At 37.7% G+C, this 22364-nt stretch overlaps 1 protein-coding gene across 2 annotated transcripts in view; it reads right to left on the bottom strand.

Annotated features, from left to right (window-relative positions):
- The window catches only part of mtss1lb (MTSS I-BAR domain containing 2b), a 72630-nt gene that overhangs the window by 19211 nt on the left and 31055 nt on the right, over positions 1-22364 (bottom strand). The gene's annotated exons all lie outside the window — the stretch shown is intronic.

Genomic DNA, 22364 nt, shown 5'->3' with positions numbered 1-22364 from the left:
AATAAAAAAAAAAAAAAAGAAACAAAAAAAAAGAAAGAAGACAGTTTTGAAGATTAAATGTTGAAATTTGACATGTCATCATATCAATAAACATTAAAGGTAGCCTATATGATTCTCTGTTACCGGGGTGGCTGCGGCGAAGGATTTACCCATCTATTCTCCAAATGAGTATTTTCAGCTTATTCTCAGGGTGATGAAAACCTACATTCCAGCATTAAATCCTGGTCTCCAGTACCAGAGGAATGAGATTCAGACAGATTAGAGAAGTTCAGTAATCTAGGCCTTACAGGGTTAATCTAGGCCTGTCAAACAGGCACAAACCCTAACAAATCAACCCTGGCCCTCAAAAGGTAAAAACTGTGCCTTAAACATTGTGTTGAAGAGCAATCTATTTTTGACCATTTATGGAAAATGATATAGACCTATTTATATCTTACTGGTATTTATTTCAGCCCATGTTTATGTTAAATAAATCACTAACTGTAATTTTAAGTAATTTTAAGAGCCTAATTTGGTTCTCTTTTATGTTTCTTAAGTATCCACACTGTCTCAGATGTTTCTCCTACAATTTGAGGAGAGATAAAGACACAAATGAGGCTTGAATTGAATTGAATAGTTGACAATTGAGAGTTTAGAGATATAAAATAAATCTGAATACCATTGCTCAGATTGTTTGGTTTTGAAAGAATTTGTTAATACTGAAATGTCAGACTTTTGTACTTAGTGTCTTGACAAATATGATAATAATTTGAGACTTTGATGAGATCTTTTGACAGATTTTTTGAACAAGTAGAACAAGTTCCTGGATCAACATCCTTATTGATCCTGGAACAACATTCCAATCAACCAATCAGAAGGAAGGATAGGTTATCAGTTAAGTTTAGGCTTAAAACAAGGGTTAGGGGTTTCTACATTCTTTTCTTAAAATCAGAGGGAAATTATCGGTGAATAAGTTATGGGTAGGGTTAAGTTTAGGGGTAGGGATAGGGTTAGGATTATGTTTTTGGATAGGAATGTTGTTCCATGATCAACAAAAGATGTTGATCCAGGAATATGTCTTGCTTGGCAAAATCACAGTGACCTTGCTTTGACATGCCTTTGACTTGTTTTGCCATTATCTATTATCTATTGCCAACAATCTATTGCCATTTTGCGAGAGCAGTAAGGTGTTCACTAACACAGGTTTTCTGCATGGCTGCTCTGAGCGCAATGAGTTAAACATGCATGCGTGCCGATACACACACAAAAACACACAAACACACACAGGGCACACATGCGTACAAACAGTGTTTCTCCAATGAGAGCCTCCAGTAAGCCACGAGAGAAGCTCCATTTATAATTAACACATTCCTGCCTCATACCTCCTGTTCTACCCAGCAACCATTCATTAATCCATCCCACAAACACACAGCAGAGTGAGATGATACAGTGTCTAATGTCAAAGTGCCACCATATCTTAAGATAGTGAGAAAACATTACGAAAGACAAAAACCGGGAACGAGTAAGCGTGAGAACGGAAGGAGCAAGTAAGGTTGCACATTTTAATTGCTTCTGAAATGAGACGTTCTTTAGTGTTTGTGTCTGTTTGCAGCAGCGACATGAGATGTTTTTCTGTTTGTGTTTTTTACCTTCCGCTACCAAACCCCTCATCTCAGTCTTCCAGTGAAAACGTCAGACTTCTTGGTGATGCATACCCAACTTCTCCAATCATTCAGTTCGCTTGAACTCTGCACCAATCATCTGCAAGCTCAGATTCAAATCTGCCTCCATCCTATCAACAACCGATGGATAGAACCAAGATAGAGCTCTAAAGTTTTCTTTTTCGATAATAACTTGGATGTGCGTCAAAATACGGAAGATAAGATCTGATGCTACTTCCGTTTCATCGCTACTTTAATGTAAAGGGAGACAGCAAACATTTGGCTAACAATACAAGTTCTCCCGACATATGCTCAGTTTTCCCAATGAGTGTCTCTCGCAAACCTTTTAAAGAAAATATCAGACTGAAATGTGATGGCCACTTGAGAATGTCCGGCTCAGCGTGTGCTCTGAAGCAGTGTACTGTTGTTACCGCAGTAATCTGTACAGAGTGGCAGTATTCACACAGCGCTGTCGCCTCCATCTGTTACAGCAGCCTGTGTTTACTGTTGGCCTCATCGCTAAGACCCACACTGCCACACTAGCCCCCACATATTGATTTTTCTCATGACATTTAGTCACCACAATGTGAAAACGACCATCCTGGGGAAAGATGAGTGGAAAGTGTTTACAAACTGGAGGACTGTTGTAAAAGAGGGGATAAATTCATCATCTTCCTCATGAATGACTGTATTTCACTAATCACTCTTTCAGTGCCATAACATTGCCATACCAAGTCTAATATTCACAATATAATAATCACAAAGACATTGTCAATACAATGACTAAATCAATATAAATTAAATGTCTCATAACAAATCAAGGCTTGCATAAAATAAAGGCCATCTGCAGATACAGTATTACTACTACATTATTTTTAATTTATAGGCATCTGTCGATATTGGATATTCACTAGTGTTCAAAAGTTTGGGGTCAGTAAGATTTAAAAAAAGAAAAAAAAGAAACTAATACTTTTATTATTCAAGAATGTATTTTACTGTTTATAATGTTACAAAAAATACTGTTCTTTTAAACTTTCTATTCATCAGAGTCCTGAAAAAACATGTATCAATGTTTTCACAAAAATATTAAGCAGCACAACTGTTTTCAACACTGATAATAATTAGATTTCTTGAGCAGCAAAGATTTCAGAGTGATTTCTGAAGGATCATGCGACATTGGTGCTGAAAATTCAGCTTTACCATCACAAGCTCTCTGGCTTCCCCTCCACCAGCTTGGCATGAGGTTGAGTCCCCAGCTGCACCTCGGGCCTCCAGGCCCATGCCTCCACCTCGGCCTGTCTTCGCTCGCTTCATCGTCGCCCCGGTCAGCCGAGTCCCTGTCTCCACCTCGGTCCCACAAGTCAGCGGCTCCGCCTTGGGCTTCCAGGCCGTGTATGTCAACCTGGTCCGTCGGCCTCTCTGCCCTGTAAGATGCTCCACACACCCTGGTTCCGTCTCTGTCGTGTCAGTCCCAGGGTTCAACCAAGCCCTTCAGGCAAAGCTCCACCCTGTCTCCACCGACTCCTCAGGGTCCTCTTCCGTCACCAGCTCTTCGCCCACCTCCCTCCACAGTTCGTTATGGCGCGGGAGGAAGGGGTGACTACTGTTACGGACTTGGACATATTCTGTTGTGTTTTGTTTAGTTCCTGTTTCTCTGCGCCGTTTAGTTTTGGTTACTGATTATCTCGTTTGTTTCTATGGTTACGTATGATTTTCACCTGTCAGACATTTGGTTTGTCTTATATTTAAACTCTGTGTTTTGTTCAGTCTCTTGTCTGTTATTGTCTTATGTAAAGTATTTTATTAGTCATGTGTTCATCATTAAAGTCTTTCTAGAGAATTCCTATCCATACATGTTGCTTGTCTAGAAAAGTTACAATAAGAGACTTCTTTCAAAAGCATTACAAAACCTTACCCACCCCAGCATTTGAATGGTATGTATTATGGTCCAGTATTCTATAGTTATTTGTGCATGCTCATTTCCACAATTTTGCCTTCATTTAAAGCTCACCTAATCTTCAAAAACACTAATATTTTAACACTAATCAATGCAAATCTCAAAATGAACAAATATGACTTCAGATTTTAGTGTATTATTTTAGTTCACAATTTTAATATGGGACATTAATTGGTTATTGGCCATAACATGGAAAATACTTATATACTTACTAAAATTCTGGCTGCTACCAATTCCGATACATCTCTGCATCATACTGGTGACACAGTATGACACATATTGCCCATTAAATCACTCTTCCAGCTGTGCGCTCCATATGCATAAAAAGTTATTCACGCCAGAATATTTGCTCACTCACCAACACCTGATAATAACAGTGTGTGTGTTTCCGTGTCAGCGTGTACTGTATGATCATCTTCCATCATTTTACATCTGAGACAAAAATGGATGAGATCTGCCTGTTGGGAATTCCTTCTGTGGCTTCCGAACTTAATTGAATAGAGTAACTGGATAAAGAGGGCCATTTACTTGGCTGACGACCAGCAGTAAGGCATACAGAGCAGAGCACTTACACGAGAGAGTGTGAGAGAGAGAGAGAGAGAGAGAGAGAGAGAGAGAGAGAGTGTGTCAGGTCTATAATGTTGAGTTGGGTTTTCAGAAATAGCTGATGTACAGGTGCATTTACTCAACGCTATCATCGTTAATCTTGACTTGCCATCTCAACCCATAAAGAAAAAAAACGAGCATAAAGATGAACACAGAACAGTGATGAATGTATATAGCTAGTATATAGCTAAAAAACTAAATATTAGCAAAATATTAACAACTTGGTAGCTCTAAGTGAGCAAAATATTTTTTAATTATCATTTTTTATTTGTACAATAAACGATATTGATACAGCACTGGTTCACTACTTGTAGTCCAATGCAAAATCTAGGTCATCAAAAGCAGTTGAGCACCAGTAATATAGAGGAGGCAATAAAATCAGCAGATGTACTTCAATCAGCCATATACAGTAAATGAATGCAAACAGAAACATGTAATGGCTCTGCTAATATTCAAGTATTGTGATGATTGTTTTCACTTTCTCTATGGGCAGTTGGGGAGCTTCTACTGTCCAGTCTCTCTGCTTGTTCCAGGGCAACAGATGGTGGGTGAGACATGTAGAGCAGTGCAGGTCTCAGGACAGACAGGCCAGTGAGTGGTCCAAAAATAATTTAGTCTGTGCAGAATGACGGGACAGATGCTGCCATGACAGGGCACTGTGCTGCTCTTCAGGAATTATCTATTGCTAAAGAAGCCCTCTTTTAAATGATGTTCAAATTATTTGATGTTTTGAAAGTTTGTCCATTTTGGCATGTCCACTAGATTTAATTATATTAAAAAAATAAATTAAAAATATATATATTTTAAACAAAAGAGCCAACACTCTCTCATGACAATTTGCAAGTATTTTACATTTTAGTGGATTTGTATGAATTCATAGGATCTCATTCGTAAGTTTTCGTACGATCTGGTTCCTGAGGGTTCGGTTTAGGGTGGACCTTCATGTTTCATGTAGACTGGGTAAACCCAGCCTGATCTGCCGGCGATTTGATTTCGCCCTGTAGCTCAGGCTGGAAACCTGTACATTTATCTATCCTGCTTCCTTTACAAATTTGCGGGAACCAATCACAAACTGGCTAATCCACCTGGCGCGCTATTGGCGGGTTTAATCCAATCCAATTCCAGGGCCGTTACGGCTCTGTCCAATTCCTTTTAACCTCTCAACGATGCTCAATGGCTTCTTTTTAGCAAACAAATCACTCGAGTGGGTGTAAATAACACTAACTTTCATGTTTTGTTTTTTTGCGTAACCTGAAAATATCGCTCGATTCCATTGCTGCTCCTGCAATCCGCTGATCAACACGTTTGGTTACACTGCCTGGAGTTTTCGCGTCGCTCTGCGAAGTACGTCACCCGGATCGTTGGTCTGATTGGTTGAAGGACTATCCAATTGCGTACATGCCCGTTGATCACGCCTCTTGTGCAGTAGAAACTACATAGCAGACTCCCCAGACCAATGTTCAGTCTTAAAAGATTGAGCTTGGTCTGGTGATAGCCAGACTCTGCTTCATGATGTTTTCATACAAATTCATTCAAATTTGCCACCAATTCTCCAAAACGTAAAATAGTTTAATAGCCAAATGAAATCAATAGAATCAACTTAAATATTAATATTCTGGCTTATACAAATAAAATAAACTGATAAATATTTTCATGTTATGGCCAATAACCGATAAATGCATGACACTATAAAGTAAAAAAAAAAAAAGTATGATAAACTTCTATACTATTTTGTCTACATAAATGAAAAAATAAAACACTAAAAACTAAAGTGAATGTTTGCTTCAAAACATTATAATGTACAGTATAAAAAATCATATAATGAAATATCATCACTGTACCACAGTATCTATGGACTATGGAAATATTAGAATATGCATTAAAAGTGATTGTATCACATCGTTCTCCACCCCCTCCTCTCCCTCTCTCCCATCTGTCAAAGTTCTCACTACTCACCCAACCCCACACCACCCCTTTCCTTGAAGTAATTCAGACATCCCTTTTTTCTCCGTCACGAGAGCTGATGATGTGTGGCGCATGTTGCCTCATGACTCCCTGTTGAGCTCCTGAACATGAAAGACTGTCAGAGAGACTTCAGCCTGCCGGGCCTCAACCCCCCCACAGACCAGCCCTCACCTCTCCAGAACATTCCTCCTCTCATTTCACCAGACCTAACCTTTGACGTACAATATTTTTTTCTGCTAATAATTAGTAATAACACAGGTGCTTTAATATGTATCTTAATCAAAACAACAGATAGATAGGATTCTGACAGACATCAAACTAGCTATATCATAATGATCACGAACAGGACATGAACAGAACAATTCCAGTACTTAGAAGGGTAACAAATGACCTTTATTTTACATTAGTATTATTATTAGACCCTCAAATCCATTTAATCATTCAGTGAGGGAGAACTGAGCTTATAAATCACATCAAGCTCATTTTTCATGGACTATCAGTTAACCTCAATGAGGCAATGGTGCTATTATCATTTCCACACTGATGCAAATACGTCATACGAAAGTGTTTCCTGTACCTTGCTCCATAGCCATAGCTCTATGCCCTTCATGCTTTGCCATAGCAACTGGAGACATGAAATCTGCTCAAGGATTTTTGCCTGCCAATTTTCTTCTCTTTGCACCATTCATAATGCAGACATGCTCTCACACAAACACACAAGGTTTCACTGTTATGCAACTACATGAACATTTATGTATTCAACTCATATATGAGAAAATACTAAAGGGCCTTTTTTATAGTAATTTACACTGAACACAGACAATGATCATCATTTGCAGATTACAAGTGATTCTGTTTGATTATGGAAGAAATAAGCACAGTATACACAGTACGAGTTAAAGTAGAGACACGACATTAAGAACTACAGATTATGAAGAACTGGGTCCCAAGGGTCAAATGGAGTATAGTGGGGGCTTCTTTGTTTGTTTGTTTGTATGTTTACAGTAAGCCCAGTAGTGTAAACCACACAAGCTGGCCTAGTTCCCAGGATAGTCTGTGTCCCTTTGCATCAGACATTCGTGGACATCTGAAGCCCCGATTACACAAAATACTGTACAAGAAAATACAATAACAAAAATAAAACACAGAAACAGTACTCCAAAAAAAAAAAAGAAAGCATAAGAAGTGTATTCTCTGTGCTGCTTGCAAATGACCAAATCTTTATTTTGATTTATTTCAGTGAAATTAATGTAGCCTACTATATTTTAGTTAGCTAATGTTTTTATTTTATTTTATTTTATATTTTTTATTTTTAGGGGAAGTAAAAATCATATGTATGGTACTAAATTGTATTTATGAAATAGCTATGATCCATTTATAATCTGTTAACCACTTTTGGAAACCACTCTTTCTTTTCTGCAGAAAGAAGATTATTGCTGAAGTGAAAAAAAGTATAAAAAAGTGAAACAAAAAAAAAGTTATAGAAGTTTAAGTTATTTTATTATAAAACATTTTTTTTAATTGAATATGAAATATATATGTTTTACTCTAAAACTGTATATCTAAAAACAATATCTAAAACAAGTTGTGCTCCAAATTTGAGTTAGATATCTCAAAAAATGAGCTTTCAAAAAATAAAGATTTTGTTTGGGAGCAGTACCAAACGTTTCCACTAGATGAAATTCGCTTCCCATTTGTTTCCAATGCGGTCATTTTTGACAGTAATGCTAACAGTAAAAGTGTGACAATTTTTTTCAGGACCATTTATCTTTATTATGTCCATGATTTGTGTGTGTGTGAGTGTGTGTGTTCACATAGCAAGTGCCAAAAACTTGACCAAGTTTCATACTATTCCGATGAAGTAAAAAATTCAAATAAAAATGACCAAACAGCACCAGAGGGTTCAGTGAAGATAATATAACATAACTGACATTTAGAGATTTTATGCCTTTGATGATGCCTCTGTGCGGGTCATTCCATAGATCAGAGTATGGGGTACAGGGCTGAAATTTACACACTATGCTAATAAAATGTCAACCAAATTTCATATTAAAGCCACTCATTAATTTGTTTTGTATCCCATAACCGAGGCAAATTCATTTCCTTAGGCAGTACTGCCAAAATCAGTCTGAGGACAAAAGATTCATCTCAGCCGATCCAGTGTGCCAGGGTTGGGGGTGTTAACATTATTGCGGGACATCCAAGTGAGACTGAAGACAGGATAAAACACTGAAGCATGTTAAAATGACCATAATTTCCTTTTTTTTTTCTTGTAAAAAAAAAAAAAAAAAGGGATCTTGATATCCTTAAAGCAAGACAATATAACATGAGAAGCAAAATTATTGAAGATAGTAATTCTTATGTTTGTTAAATGTTTCTTGGTTTACTATTTCTTACCCCAGTTGTTTTAAAGTCGAAATGGAAAGGAAAATCTCTATCTAATTGTCTAAATGCATGTTATTGATCCAATTCCAAACAATTAATCCATGTATATCTAATTTTTGTAAAAAAAATTAAATAAAAATAGACCTTGTCATTTTGAATTAAAATACCATAACTCGATCTTCCGGTGACATATGCCGGACTTCTCCAATCATTTAGTCTGCTTAAACTCCACACCTTTCTTACACTCAACCTCGCATTCAGATTTTTTCTCAAAAATACATTTCACTCGGATGTACAGTACCGCACAATACAGAACAAATTATCTATACTTCTGTTACATTGCAACTTTAAAAAGAAATGTCCCTAATGTTCAAAACAAGAAAAGCTATGAAGGTAAATATTGTCTCCACATCACCGAAATGTCTTGATTTGCACAGACACTCATGCAGTTATTATAAAGAGGCATGAATACACTATATACAATTAAACAACAGTACTGTGCTGTTTAAGGGTGCACCCTAAAAGCTAACAGGAAGAAAGAGAAAGACAACAAACGATGACTGCAGCAGCACATGAAATAGCATAATTCATGCAAGCCTTGATTCCCCTCTCAGCATGCATCTGTACCTCAGAGCTTCTGCCCCAAAAACTGCTTCTGATTAGACTGAGATGCTCAGAAAGAACTGCATAGAGAATCACTGGCAACGAAATATACGTCAAACCTGACACCGCATGAATTTCATCAAATAAATAAAAGGGGGAGTGCATGCATAAAAACATGAAATGAAATTTATTTTAGACTGTTGGGTAAGGAAGCTGGGACGATTTGACCCAATTTGCATTGATAATCATTCATAATCAGTAACCCAATGGTGCTGGATTGGGAATGTGGACGTAAAAGAGAGAGAGATCATCATCATCATTATATTTAAATTCCTAAAAACACCACTGTGAATGTAATGTGGACTGAGAAAATGTCACAACAGAAAAGAAGTTTGAGTCCACTTTAAAGTCCAAGTACAAATCAATGCAAAAAAGAAAAGAAAAAAAGATGTTTAATTTGGTCACTGAAAAGGGGATGGAGCTTCTAATTTTGCTCTCAATGTACACCAGATTGGTGTATTTAACTCTAAAATGTGCAAATATTTTTAACAGCCTGGCATGTTCAGTCAAACATTTAACCCAAGATGGGTCAAAACAACCCAGTGCTGAGGTAGTCCCTTTTTGACACAGCACCATTTTTTAGAGTGTCCATCACATCTATGGATTCAGCAGTTTCTGCCTTTATCCAAATCAACTTTCAGTGCTTCTGAAAGTGCAGAAGATCAGTCCATTCAAATTTGTGTTAACCGTAGTTTTATGGGTTAATCCTAATAATTAACATTGAAGTCAGTGACGTTATATATTTTGCTCTTGCACATACAAAAAACAAAACAAAACAACAAACACACACATGCTTACATAGGTAGTGTGGCAATGCAGTGGCCACTGGCTGAGAGTGACACGTAAGGTCAGGTGAGGTGCTGCACTGAGTCAGAGTGTGTGTGTCACTTTGCATTACAGTATCTTGGCTGACTACAGTGTTGACTCGTACCTCACATCACAGTCCACACCAGGTCACGCTCACTCAGATCTCACCACTCAAGTCAGTCTGCATGACAACTTTTGCACATTAAGCATCAGAGAGTGAGATCTGGAACATCTAAAACTGATCATCCTAAATGTTCACCGACAATAATGTATTGGAAGTATTAAACATTTTGCATTGACTGACATTTTGTATTGACTGACATATTAATACATGCAGACAGTGGGTTGACATGCAGGGACATAGATGGGCTGTCTCTCTGGATGATGCTGTCCTCATATTTTATTGGCTATGAGGCAAAACATCTGACACATCTGAAAGAGCTCACACTTATCCTCAGAGAAAACTGATACAGTCCAGTTTAGGGTTGCACCAGCTATAATCTTACTTAAACTGATGCATTAAGTTCACATTATGGGCATAGTGACTATTTAGGTTGAAACTAACTCTGTTAGCGTTGAGTTTTTGACGCATTAAATTGATTAAAAGAGACAGTAAAGACATTTATAATGGTACACAAGATTTATTTTTCAAACAAATGCTATTCTTTTTAACTTGAAAGAATCCTGTAAAAAAATGGATAATGGTGCCCACAAAAATATTCGGCGGGACAACTGTTTTCAACATTGATAATTATAATAAATGTTTCAAACAGCAAATCTGCATATCAGAATGATTTCTGAAGGATGGTGTGACTGAAGTCTCAAGAGAAGCCAGGTTGTCCCGGTATATTTTTCTGTTGATATGAAAAATCGGGTACATTTACCAATATAGCCGGTGAATTATGTATATGTTGTATATTAGGATGTTATGATAAACTATATACCTTTCTCCAATGACATTCTATGATGTTCAAAGCATTTCTAGGATACAGATTTTTGGAAGGCAGACTGAGATGTCGAACGGGAACAAGGTTTGTGAAACATTAGCAATATTAGCTGTTTGATAACATAGCCAAGCAAAAGGCTAATCATATTAGTTAACGTTATGTGTCCACCGTAGAGAGCAATACATAAAATGAATTACCATTCTGATACATCGACTTGTATATGAGCCTGTATAATTCACTCTTCCACTCTTCTTCTGAATCAGTTTCTGGTTCAAACATACATGGCTGAATTAAATCAGTATTTACATTGTATTTCCTTGCCATTGTGTAGCATTTACTACAGTAAAGTTGACCAAGTGGATCAGTTATTCTGAGCTTGAGTGATTGCGTGGAGGCAGGGCTAATTTTCATATTCATGGATCCATGTACACTAAATGGAGCAAAGGTGTAGACTGTAGATTTACATTCAAGCTATTCCAAGGCATGAAGACATTTATTTCACAGGAAAAACATTTAAATATGTAATTTTGGTGATCAAAGATGAGTTTTAAGGGATCAATTTATTGACAACAGGGGGACAACCAGTCACTCACATGAGATCACAGCAATATTTGTGGACAGCAACAATCTAATCTATTCCCAATGAACCAAGTCCTGCCCTAATTTTTTTTCCCATTCGAGAAGCCGTTTTTCTCATCACAAAAGGGAAGAAAAGATGATTCATGAAAAACTTCTGTTTTATGCCGATTTATTACGTTTTTAAGGTTATGTTTCAAAAGTTTAATTACCATTAAACTGTTGAAACATAACCTTAAAAACGTAATTGTTAATGTTAATTGTAACTGGTGTAACAGTTTAATGGTACAATGCTAAAACGTTTAGAAGTGTATGATTTTTTTTAGTTCCCATTTATGCTACAGCTAAGCTAAGTATCTTTTGCACAGCTGGGTTAACAGGTCCCTGAACGCAAATATCCACAAAGCTCTTTTCTATATACATAACGTATGTGCATTTAATGCACAGTGCTCAATCATCTTACTGCCGTTTGCATGGATATACTCTGTTGAGAATACCAAATGTAAGTGAGATTCCAAAAATATCAACAATCCATATTCTTTCAGGCCCAGGAGGAAATCGGTGTCTAAATAGCAAGGTCAGTTCATATCTGAGAGGAGCCAAGTGTCTCCAATCTTCTATCAAGCCATACTGTCCATTAACACACATCAGCAGTTAAAAAAAAAGTATAATTATGAGGAAAAGAAAGTAGGTCTACAGGCCTCAATGTCCCTCTGATTGAGGCCAACCATCCCTCAGAGACATTAAAGCACCAATCATGTGCCATCTAATCGAGACATGAAACTTTCCGTCACCAAAGTTAGAAGCGTAGATCCAGATCAGCCAGGCCCTCTGGTCATTCATTACCACACAACACTAGGTCAGTGTGCTCCTCTCGCAACCTTCTGATCTCCCTGACCAGGCCTCTTATTACACATGAAGAAGCCTCATTCAGCGTCTGTCACGGAATCCCTTTATATCGCAGCAGCTCAATCCAAATCGCCATCCCAGGCCCCCCAAAACACCCTAAATGACCGCTTTCAAAAACCCGACCTGGATATTCATTGACCTGACAGATGAACAAAACCAAACAAGACCCATCAATTGCTCAGTTGAGTGTGTGAGATCATATCAGTAATGTTGATGTGCACATTGTTTGTTTTAACACTCCATGGAGAACTCACATTAACACATTAACCTTCCACTCATGTCTTATCAACACTCTTCAGCGTCAGAAAGAATTTCCAACTCTAAACCATAAGGCTGTGGGTTTGATACTTTCCAGATGGAAACTCAATGCAAAAGAACAAAGCATCCATGAACAAAGTCAGCGAGAATTTAAAGGCATTATTGGATTGGTTTTAAGGTGAATGCTGGGTGAACCTTTTTCATTAGCTGGTCTAGCAACAATATGGGCTATGCTGTAATGCAGATAATCGGGAATGTTGCCTTAGTTTATGGCTAGGACTTCAAAGCTTCTGATCACCTGCTTTAACATGAACCGAAACAGACAATTGGCCCCGAGGTGCAAGACAAAATCCAGCGGGCCAATCAGCGCAGCTGTTAACTATGGTGGCGTAATGGAGGATGATTGGAATCAGCTGGGCTGTGGGCCAATGGCAGGATCTGGGTTTGATTAGCAAGCGCTTACCCAGCCCTCCTGAGGCTGAAGGGAGAATGAAGCAGACAGAGGGCAAGAAATATTTACTCTAAAGGGAAGTTCTTGGCAAAGGACGCTGCTATGGCTAAAAATACTCCAACGCCACTGCCGACATCAGATGTCCTTTTCATTAAAAATAAAAAGGTATAGGGGAAAAAATAGACTACAAGTTTTAGGCAAACAAAAATTTCATAGCACGACCTCACCCCTGCCATTTTCTTGGCTTTGTCTTAACCCTTCCACAGTTTAACTTTTTTTAATCTGCTCTTGGATCAATCCACCCCAACTTGCTCACTCTTTTTTTTTTTTTCGTCCCGGCTCTTTCGGATATTTGCCAAAGTATTTCAGGAAACAAAATGACCTCATGGTTGACGGATCCATGTACAGTAGGCGGTAAAAACAGCACTCAGAAGACATGATCTCACCAGCACTAAACAATACAAACGCTCACTCATTTGAGCTGTTGCCATAGTGCACAGTCCAAACTTTCTATTTTCTTCACCCCTTCCCACAGTCTTTGGAGATATGGAAGAATAATGTTTCATCAATATGGACAGTGTGAAATGCTGAACTTCTTGAGAGGAAGATCAGAGTTTCCCTTTGAACATGAACCTTTTTACTAGGGCACGAGGCCGGTGAAATACCGGTGTGCCCCAGTAAAATATTTCTGATAAATACTTTCCAGATGATGATTATTACTGAATAAATATTTGAGTATAATTTCCCCTAATAATATGTCATTTATTCTTTATTGTATGTGCTGCTTGAGTTATCAAAATATGGGCACATATTGATGGGGGGCCTTTGCCCCAGTAACGATGAAAGGCTAGACACGCCCCTGGAAATAATATCTCTGACTGTTTATTATTATGTAAAATTACGTTAGACTCTGCTATGAATATGAATATGCTATGGATATAAGAAACCCCAATTCTAGGGCTTCAGTTCTGATATTAATGAATAAAAAAAAGTGAAATAGCAGTATGTTCAATGTATCATATCTCTCTTTCCCACAACAATGGAAATTACAAAGGTAGGTTTTGCTGTACTGAGCCAAAAATTGACATTCAGAACCACTGTCTGTTGGTCAAACATTTATCTTTGCTAAATGTTTTCACAGGTCACAGTTCACCAAACCTAAACTTTGGCAATCAGTAAAAATTAAACTTCTTTGCATATGCTTGCACTCCTGCAGACTGTAAAGTGAGCTCACAGTTATAATAATGTACTCAAGGGTTAACCCCCTGAGGTCTACGGTATCGCCGGCGATACCAGCTCGCTTTTTTTTTATCAATGTAAAAGAAACTCATAAATACTCTGTTGACTTTGATTTTCCATAGGAGTTTCATACATCAATCGATTCTGTTAAATGTGTATTATTTTTGTGTATACTCACAATAAAAACAAAGTGTTGTGCTTTTTGCCAAATAAAGAAAAATAAACACGAAGCGAGTTCTGCCTTCTCTCTGCCAGTGAAGTCCATTCTGAAACGCGTCCGAAAATGAACAATAACTGAGCGAATACTCAGTCAAACAGGCATACAGACACACAGGCATGAAGCTTGAATTCTCTTCTTTTAAATGAAGTAATTTATATAAAAACAAATATTCTCATCTTGTGAAATCTGTATTAAAAGAGAGCGATTCCAGTTGAGCTCATCTCATCTCATTACGTTATAATCGGCCCCGCCCACGGAGAGCGCGCGCTATTCAAACGCAAATGACTGAGACAATCCCATACAAACTGTGAACGCCCACATATCAGCTCGAGAAAACACATCAAGTTTATTCAGATAAGTGTAGTTGTCTACACTGTCTCGCAGCGCTGTGAGGAATAATAATAATGGAAAACTTACCTCAGAAGTGCTGGTATTTCGAGGAGCAACGGATGGAATAATGTAGTAAGTTTTTTTTTTCATTCTCAAGTAAATCGCATTTCTGTGTGAATGAATGAATAAACGCAGATGCGCTGTTTACCACAACTCGCAAAAAGACGGTTTAAATTTGAATTTCGTTTCTGTGTGTGAATAAATGATCTGCTTTTAGCAAACTATTTTGCTATACTGAGTAAAATCGATTGAAATATGTTGAAATAAAATGTATTTGTATAAGCAACGTATTAAACTGCAAATTAACATTTATATTCCTTATAATAAAAACGAAAGACCTATGTTACAGACATATGAAAGACAACATTTCGTTGATTAGTTTTGGATAGATTACACATTTTTACTGTAAAATATCTGCCACCTCAAATAAGCTTTTGTTTGCCAATTTTTGCTAATATGTTAAATATAGTATGTTTTGTCAATGTAGGCTATATTCGAAGTTTGAAATATGTATGATAAAATGTATACTTTAGTTTTTACAAAGAAAGATTACACTTCAATTGTTGTTGTAATTGTAACCTTTTTAATAAAAAAATATATATTTACAAGGTAGATGTAAACAAATTTTAAAAGGTAAATATAAGCATTTTCTTTAAATAATTTTTATTGTGTTGTATTATTGACAAATTTGGGGAGAGGATACATATTCCAAAACTGAAAATACAGTATGAGAATTAACTGCACAATTAATAGACATGTTTTCCTTGGATATTATACAATTTGCAAGCAAAATTTGTGAAAAAAAATAAAAATTGACATGCTTCCAACTGTGAACCAATTTGGTAGAATATATATATATATATATATATATATATATATATATATATATATATACTGTATATATATTGCTCTTGCATTCTTTCTTGTGGCTATAGGTGACACACCTGAATGAATGGCTCATTAAGTATGCGGGCCCCATTGTCTCCTAAGGTGTGAACCACTACATATGCATGATGCTGTTGAATGGTTGACGCCCCTTGCGCATATTGCCTTTACAAACAAAAAGTGTTTTACAAGATTTAAATCAATGTATTGTGTTATGTGAATGATAAGGGCAGGATGATTTTCACATCATTTTGAAGAAAAAACTCTAGGCAAAGACATCAATTAGTCAAAAGTCTTATTGACACGTATTTAGTATGTGTTTTGTGGCCTTATTTCAGAAACTTTAGTTTTTTGTTTTTTCAATAACCATGCATAAACATTATTCTCTCAAAAATACAAACATGTACATGCATGTTGCTCACATATTATGGTAGCCCTGTTTGTGCTAAATAGAGTGTAATTATACCTTTGCCATTAATATGTTTATAAGCAACTGAAAAAAGCACAAATGTCAGGGCATGTCAGAACATCTCAAGGACCCCAAAAACCCCTCAGACCTCAGAGGGTTAAACCACCTGAAACATCAACAGCCACGAATGCACTCTGGGATGTGCTATAGTTTTTCTTTTTGTTGTCTAGATTGCATTCCTGAAATTACAAAGTTCCTGATACAACTGTGCATGATTATAAGTAGGCTATTATAAAGCATTCTGGAGATAATTTTTTTTTGGGTGGAAATCTCACCCAATCTCTAGGGACAGAAAATGACTAGTTAAAAGGATGTGACCCACTGATGTTTCATGGCAAGTTTCCTGATGCACAGATAATGACTGAGGAATGGTGTTGAGATGAGATCAGGAAAGACTGTGTATGCTGTATGCATGGGAATGAGAGAAGAGGAAGTGTGTTTCTGCATCTATCAGAACAGGACAAGTGCTGACGGGATGGAAAAAGTAAGGCCCACAGACAGTCTCCAGGGCAAGAGAGGCCAAACCAGGGGTCAAGGTTTGGATGGTCATCTCTAGCAGTCAGTCCTGGCTGGTTGATGCTGAAACTACACCATTAAGTCATGTTGGAAAATGACATAAATTCCAGAATAATAAGTCACATGGCATTTACGGCTCAGCCGACAGGCTCAAAAAAGTGTTTCCAAAAGCAGCTTCCAATTCACATACTTTTGGGGCTGAAGACACCAGCCAAGCAACTGCCATTGAGATGAATGGGACACTAATGGATAGCTTTTACCAAATATATTAGAACTCCCTGGGCAGAAGCCTCTAGACTACACATATGGAGAGCAGCTCTGAGAAGGAAGAAAAACAAGCCAAAAACTGTTTTACTCTTCCTTTAACTAGATACTCATGATGAACAGACTGATAAAGGGCAGGCAGGGGGGTTAACACATGAAGCATTCAAATATTTTTGAAGATAATGCAAATAAGTTACATCTCATATGGGTAATTATTATTATTATTATTCACTTTTAAACATATTCTGTGTGCCATGAAACAGTCATGAAGCCCTATTTATTTATTGATTTACTGATTGATTGATTTATTGATTAAACAAAGGAAGGTCCCATTGAGATACAGTATCTCCTCTACCAGTGAGACCTGGTCAAGATGGCCAGCAAAAAACAGTACATAAAACCACACAATAAACAATAGCAAAACACCAAAATCTAATAAACAATGCAGTGATGAGCAATCAGCTAACAGGGAACCTTCTCAAAACTTGAGCTAACATTATGGCAATGTTCTCTCAGTCTCAGTTATGAATAAACATTATTCCAGTAATGTTCATAGAATGTTTGCTCAAAGTTATCTGGTCTTTAATAATGTTCTCAAAATGTAAGCACAAAAACCATATTTATATATCGTTCATGGATTTTTTTTTTCTCTTTCTGAAACATTTAAAGAAGTTTTTTAAACGTTACTTCTTGTTTCAGAATGTTCAAAACATTAAAGAGTAATGTTCTCATCTTCAGAAATAAAATTTTCATAACTTAATGGGAACGTTAGAAAAACGTTTAAAGAATATTTTTTTTTGTTAACTGGGTCAGACGAGAGAAGTTTTAGTTACTGTACAGAACAATCAAATAATCTACAAAAGGCATTATATAAATCAATATAATGCTACACAACACTGCAACTGTCTACGGATCTATGATCAGTGCAGAATTGTATGTAACTGTGTGTTAACGCACATGGATATGCATGCCTCTTTCACATGTCACACATGTGCCGTCTACCTCTAAACCTGATGGCTGCAATGATTATTACGCACCATCTGCTGAGCTTTGCCCCATACACACAGGCGTATAAAAGTAGAGGCATGCCAGGTCTCATAAAAACTCGGTCTGTGTGTCACAGTGACAAAGAGGATTACATTTTCGACCACAGACATACATGCACACGCACATGCATACACACACACACACATGCAATAGTGCTATAATAACCACTAACTACTGTATTAGCTCTGCTATAATCCCACTGTAACTGACTATGGTGATCTAAGCACTAACCCTGTGGCATTTTAAACACACACACAATCAACATACTGACGCATGATCTAGTCAGTTTGTCAGTGTCTTCATGAAAAATTCAGAAATTCAGAAAACTCCCACAATAGCCTAACTATAAATACACCCATCAATACACCGTCTCATATTCTCTCTCACACACACATACAGCTGTAGTTGTTGTATTTAAGATTATAGCCATATCAGTGTCACAAGCTATATCATAGCAGAAACAGATTCATCATTCAATAAATACAATCATTTAATAAAATTCAACCTATAGAATATAGTAAACAATTTTTTACATAACTCAATAAAAGAGTTTGTCCTGATAAAAATCATTGTCTTGTGAGATTAAAAATGGGGCATACCAAAAAATATATGTTTCACATACAGCTGTAAAACCTGTGTAGATTAGAATTGAATAGAATAGAAGGGAAGTATTTATGTTCTTAAACTTTTTGTGCCCTCAGATCCACAAAAATAAATAAATAAAATGTATGTTGCCTTATACAAACAGATAAGAAGATTCTGGGAATTTGTTTGATTGTTCAGAAGAATAATATCAAATTCTGTAAGGGTATTAAAGCAATTGTTAAAAAAACATGTACCCTGAACTATTCAAGTAAACAAAAAGGTTCCTGTCAGCGAGTTCATTACAAGAAGCAGAACAGAATTCTGGGTATTCCAGGCATTCCAAACACTCCACAGGGTTAATGGGATCTTCACAACTCCTTACATTTTTGGGAAATCCTTGACGTCTGCAAAGCAAGAACTGTAGGAATCTTTGAATCAGTGTTACAAGGACAAGAGTTGAGGATCTAATAACAAGGGGTCAATTTAAGTCTCCAGCCTGCTCCATTATCAAAAGAAAAAAATGGTATAGGTGACAATGAATGCAATAAGAAACTGAAGATTATGCATGAGATATTTTATGGGAAAGAAGAGGGGGCAGTTGATGAATAAGCAGAGAAAGACAAAAACAAGACATTCATCATAAGTTTGGTCTGGGAAAATGGTGAGGCTCCAACATGTTGCCAAATGCTGCCATTTTGTGTAAATTTAGCATCACTGCAGCATGAGTTTTAAACACTTTCCCCTCTGTCATGGGTCCAGATTTCCCTCTTTCGCTGGGTGGAGGGGCTCCCTGAGAATGGTTTTGCTAACAGCAATCCCATCTGGCTGAGCTCCAGCCCTCCTTTTTCTACAGGCTGTGGGAAAAAGTGTCCGGCACTGCAGAGCTCTGTAATCATTTCACCAGGACTGAAAACCCACAGCCCTTGCTGACCTTTTCCGTGTCCAGCGTTTCAAACATGACAAGACAATGGTAACAAACCAGACAAACAGACCAATGGCCAAGAAGGCCATTCACAGGAAAACTTTAGGGACACAAAATCTGCACCCTAGTGCACTCCATGCACCTCCAGGGGAGACTGAGAGATTCAGAGTGAAAAGAGCTGCCAAACTCCAACCTCTCCCACTCTCTCTAGGCCTAATCGGTATGCTTTCATATATGATGGAGTTTCCTTGTTTATGGAGACATTCCATAGACAATGATTTTTATACTGTACAAACTGTATATTCTATTTCCTAACCCTAACCCCAAAACCTACCCATCTCATAAAACTACTAGGGGTGTCAAAATTAATCGTTTCTACGATGCATCGCGATGCAGACGAGGACGATTCGGTATCGGTTCAGTAATAGACCATAACCGGTTATAATGTACTGACGCTTTTCTTACGTCATTTGTCGCGTACGTGCTTTGTTGCGGTAGCATACAATGGCAGAGGGAGGTGAGACGTGAGTGAGAGAAAATAAAAAATGCTCCAACTACTTTAAAAGCCAACATCTGGGCACATTTCGGCTTTTATGAACAACGTGGTAAGCACGACCTGCAGAAGACACGCGCTGTGTACGCTCATGTCACGCACAAATAGAATATGCAGGAGGTAATACCACTAACTTCATAAACCACGTTAGCCGTTTTCACCCCGAGCTGTTATCGCCCGGCAGAGTCTGACTGCTTTAGAGTAAGTGGATGAGCTCCGTAACCCGAATCCGCAGCCAAAAACAAATCATCCACCCGCCCCAATAACTTTCTCTGATTTAAGTAGCCGCACCCGATGGTCAAATTACAATTATTCTGTGTTGTTACGCGTGATTATAAATGGATGATCGTCACTTTCAACAGCGGACTCGGCGACGGTTGATGCGCGCATCTTTAATGGTAACATAATACACTGATTAATGAGCGCTGCTTTTAAATGAACATTTCTTTAAAACTAAATTTATTTGACAGATTTTCCTTTTCTTAGTGTCATAAACAAGCTTTAATCCCATGAAACTTAAACTGGAATGTCACTGTTTCTGTCACTGCAACTTCCCGAACAGGCGAGCACATGCGCGCACACATCACTTTTGAAGTAAAATTTAAAATTGAGGATGCGGTGCATCGTGATGCATCGTGATATCGAATTGAACCGGATCGATGACATAATAATCATAATCGAACCGAACCGTGAGACCAGTGTCGGTTCACACCCCTAAAAACTACCAGTAAAACTGTTTGGTGCATCTATACATACAGATGCACCAAACATACATACATACATAATACTTGAAGCTTCAAGTATCCCAGTGATGTCTGTGCGTTAGAGACGTCTATTTCTAGACATGAACACATGCAGCAAAAGGAAGTAAAACAAAGATATGCAAACACACAAAGACATATAAAAACAACAAAGCCCAAATCAGGATTTTGCAGAGGTGATTGCCATGCCAACACACCCAAAGGAACAACAGATATAGAAGTGATATACAGTGAGAGATGGAGAGATACAGGTAAAATCAGAGAGAAACACCAGGAAAAAGTAAAAAATAACATCAGACATATTAAAAAAGAGAGAGGAGTTTCCCAAAGACAAAGAGAGAAGCACTATAAATGTGCTCCTTCCACTGGGAACAAGAGAAAGTGGACAGGAAAGAGACCATAATAATAAAAGATGAGGAAGGTTAGAGATTGAGAGAGCAGAACATGGAATTACAGTACGGCCACTACACAATCCATCAATAAACCTGTCAATGTCTATTCATTTTGTCTCCATTCATGCTCTAATACTCTCATCATTCAGATCTATATTCATTCTCTCTGTCCATCAGACCCTGTCATCTCTCAATCCCACGGTGCACACTGCAAATGGACTTCATGACTTCAACAGTTTATAGCTTTTCAAGACAATAGCACGACCCTTCAAGACATTCTTTGACTGTCTGGGGTGCTGGGGTAGGGCGTAGAAACATATGACACACTTATTGCTCTGGATTGACATCTACATGTAAGTGAGGAGAACACAAAGGGTGCAGTGCAGACAAAGCAGAGGTGGATCAAAAGCTCCCTGATTGACATATTCAGTTCGTGGATGGCACAGCAGAGAAGGAGACATAAAGACAAGAGAGAGAAAGAGAATGGCAGTGTAGGGTTAATGAAATGTGTGATGATAGCACCAGCTGAGCCAGCAGTAGAGCCTGTAGAGGTAGATCACGCCTGAATGCTGATTCTTAATAGCAGGGATTATGCTCAGTCCGGCCTGGGCTCACCGACTGATCACCCTACAACACTCATGCTCCACACACACACACAGATGAAAACACATACATTCTGAACACAACACATATCACACTCATCTGTCTTTATCAGTGGACTGGACTCATATAGACACTTGTATATTAGGTTGTTCTAGGCAGTTTGATCCTGGAAGGCAAAATTACACAAAAGGCATAGACACAAATTCCACTGGGACTAAAAAATGAAGAAAAATTAAATGTAAAAAGTGGAATACACATTTACTGTGCTCCGAGGACTAGGGAGAAACAGCACCTCCTCAACCGTTGGATGAGAAAATAATTGAAAATACAACAAACTAAACAACACAAAGATTA

Source organism: Leuciscus leuciscus (assembly GCF_965113295.1).
Source record: "Leuciscus leuciscus genome assembly, chromosome: 2".
Lineage (NCBI taxonomy): Eukaryota > Metazoa > Chordata > Actinopteri > Cypriniformes > Leuciscidae > Leuciscus > Leuciscus leuciscus.
This window is presented reverse-complemented; position numbering and strand designations above follow the sequence as displayed.